This window comes from Bombina bombina, chromosome 3 (assembly GCF_027579735.1).
Source record: "Bombina bombina isolate aBomBom1 chromosome 3, aBomBom1.pri, whole genome shotgun sequence".
Taxonomy (NCBI): Eukaryota; Metazoa; Chordata; class Amphibia; order Anura; family Bombinatoridae; genus Bombina; species Bombina bombina.
This window is the reverse complement of record NC_069501.1, coordinates 855,152,197-855,155,377: the sequence shown is the minus strand read 5'-3', so window position 1 is coordinate 855,155,377 and position 3,181 is coordinate 855,152,197. Positions and strand designations below refer to the sequence as shown.

At 45.7% G+C, this 3,181-nt stretch overlaps 1 non-coding gene across 1 annotated transcript; it reads left to right on the top strand.

Moving 5' to 3' along the window:
• Nucleotides 1–1,235: 1,235 nt before the first annotated feature.
• Nucleotides 1,236–1,353, top strand: LOC128655111 (U5 spliceosomal RNA). The gene has a single exon (XR_008401666.1). It is a non-coding gene; the product is annotated as a U5 spliceosomal RNA (small nuclear RNA).
• Nucleotides 1,354–3,181: the final 1,828 nt, after the last annotated feature.

Here is a 3,181-nt window from a genome sequence, read left to right as displayed (position 1 = left end):
CTCTAGTTGTGGCCTTAATTGCCCCCATATTATATCATCGTGAATTTGAGGACTTTGCTTGTATGAGAAATTGTAACTCTTTTCTTAACTCTTCTCTGAATGGTATATCTGATAGTATATGGTTGAGTAGTCGCCAGGTGGATTTGGATCTAACCGTGTTTACAGATTGAAGGTCTAGTATAACTTGGTCGTGGTCCGACGATGACCAAGATTGATATATTTGTCGCTTGATATATTTGTCGATTTTACTATGTCAAGGGTGTCAAAATAGGTAGTCTAATCTGGAATATGTATTGTGGGGGTGAGAGAAGAGAGTATAGTCTTTGTCTGATGAATGAGGGGATCTCCAGCTGTCATAAAAACCGAATTGTGTCATTAAGGTTCTACATTTGAGGCTTAAAGGGTCAGATGTAGTAGTCTTCTTGCTGGTAGGGTTAGACTTCCTGTCCATTCTATTGTCCCAGACCATACTAAAATCTCCCGCTAGCATTACCCTGCCCTGCTTAACCTGATCTACCCTGTGTAGGTTTTTTTTAGGTATTTGGGTTGATGGACATCGGGGAGATAGAGACCAGGGTATAGGTGACATGATCTAAGTTACAAATTAAAATAAGATACCTAGCCTGAGAGTCTCTGATAATGTGTATTGGTTCATAGGCCAATCTTTTATGTATCAGTATGGCTGCTCCTCTAGCTTTTTTAGAGAAAGGGGACGATTCCATGACTGGATATTCTTTAGATAGGGGTTTAGTTGGGCCATCTGAGGAGAGATGCGTTTCCTGGAGGAACGCCACATCCGACCTATGGAATTTGAGGGATCTGATAAGTAGACTTAGTTTTCCTATAGTGTTAAGTTCTCTCACATTATGCGTTACAAATCTGAGGGAAGACATATGTGGTACTTTATACTAGTTCTACCTAGGTTTTGGCATGGGCCTCTGGGAAAAATTTCTTCTCTGGAATTTGATACTTGTGATTTTGTGGTCGCTTGGGCACTTCCGCGGAAGTTGCATGTAAAGGTTAGTACATTGTTATGTCTATAATTCCTTTTGTCGATTCCTATTGGGGCTTCGATTTCTCTGTGGCCTGCATCAGTTCTGAGTGCCCTATGTAGCAGGTTGGTCCTGGTCTGGCACTATTTTCTGTTCCTTAAGGTCTATATCATCCAAGTGGTGCCGGTATAACTGGCTGTCCTGGTTGGGTGGTGAGTTGCTCACTCGGATGAGGAGTTTGTTATACTCTGGTTTCTCTTCAGATCAAATAAAGCTTTCGCCTTTACTAAAAGTTTTCTGTGGAGAGGATCATCCATGAGTTTTCAAACATTTTTTTTGAGGCTCTGCCCCTTGCAGGGCTAAAACATGATAGTGGAGGCCTTTCATTCCTACACGTCAGACTGGTTCTCGTTTCTTCCTTTGGGTGGGACATCAGAGGGATTGTACCCAAGCCTCATTGTCCTGTTCCTGATTGTTGGTGGGGTTCCAGAAAGGATCCTGCTAAAGATTACTCTGGGGGTTCCGGAGTTCCTTTGGCCTTGGAGCTAGGGATCTCCATTCCCATGGGGACTGGAGGTTGAAATTACTCCTTGGACATCGGGGCTACCAGGTTGGGGTGATTTTTATCTCCTCTATGGTATTCTTTTTTAATGTATTTTTTGAGGTCTTGTTTGTGGTAACTCTTCCTTAAGGGGTCAAGGTGTCTTAGGCATCTTTTTCCCCCTTCTAGGGGCTGGTTGGGGGGTTATCTGTTCGGGAAGTTCGGGCATTTACAGACTTTTTCTTCCTCCTACTGTTTTTTTGTCTGCTCCCATGTTTTTTGGCTCTGGAGAATGTGTTTGTCTGATTTTTCCTGGAGCTGCCCTTACTTAAGATGTCTCGGTTTTATCTGTTGCTCGCCAGGAATTGTAAGGCTCATCCATCATTAATTCCTTGAGCTGTGGGGGTTTCCGGGAGATTGACCCTGAAGGGATCGTTTAGAGACTATTTTATTTTTTCAAACTGGATTATCTAGTTTTGAGCTCTAACTCTGGGGTGTTGTCCTTTAGGAGATATGCTCTCTGCCTCTGGGATGCTTAGCGAACATCCAGTGTCCAAGGACCTTTGGATGTGGCTGTGGTTGCATCTCCTTGAGTACAGGTTCTCCGTATGAGGTATCCCTATGGTTCCTCAGGGGTTTCTACCTTGTAGCCGGCTCCGTTTTCAAGATGTCCGGTTTTCTGGACATGTTCTTGTCTGGGATATCTGACCGAAACTCTTACATGGGTCTTGGGCAGATCAGTTCTTTCGGTTCTGATATTTCCACTTGCCTTTTCAGGGGTTTTGTTTTTCTCTTAACTGAGACTTGGAAATAGCCTGATGGGTAGTTTAGCTGCCTAGCAAGCGGAAGATTGCAGTCGCAATCTGTTGCAGCTTTGAGGACTGTTTGTTTTTCCACTGGGCCGGCTGTTGCAGCCGGATGGTCCCTCTACTATTGGTATTGCTTTTACCGTCTGTCTGTTGCCACACACTCCATGCCTGTGGGCGGGTGAGCGGTTATTTTTGGCTTTCTCCTCCCATTAGGGAGATTGGGGCATACCACAGTATCCCCCTAGTGCCCCGGAGGTCTTCCTCTGTTCAGTGGGGTCCCCCCTGCCTTGTGTGCAGGATGTCATGAGGGGTTGGATTCTGGTATTAGGCCGTCACTGTTGTTTGAGTGTAATCTCTCTTTTGACTGGGAGTGTCCCTTCTTGTAGGGTAAGGATCTGTGTCTGGGTCCTGGAACCCAAGCTCGCCCTATGTTCTGTCATAGCTTAGTTGGTTAGCATGCCAGTCTTGTTAGCAATGGTGGAGTTTGCTGGGCTGAGTCCGTTGCCTCGGAGAGGAGGTCAGAGGTCTGTCGGATTGGTTGAGTCTTGACCACGTTTCTTCTTAGATCTTGTGATCCCTCCTTAACTAGGAGGCTTTGCAGTGTTTCCTTCCTCAGGAGGGTGTTTTCTCTGCTGGTTTTGGATGCTCTCCTACCTCCGCGCTTTTCCTGGGAGGGAGTGGGTTTTCTGCACTCCTTCGGAATCTCCCTCTGTGGGAGTCCTGGTGCAGTTCCTAGCTTGGTTGGCTAGTGTTACCGGCTGGAGTCTGCTAGACTTCTATTGCAGAGGGAAGCCTGTGGATTCCTCTGGAGCTCGATAAGGTTTATGGTGCTATTTTTA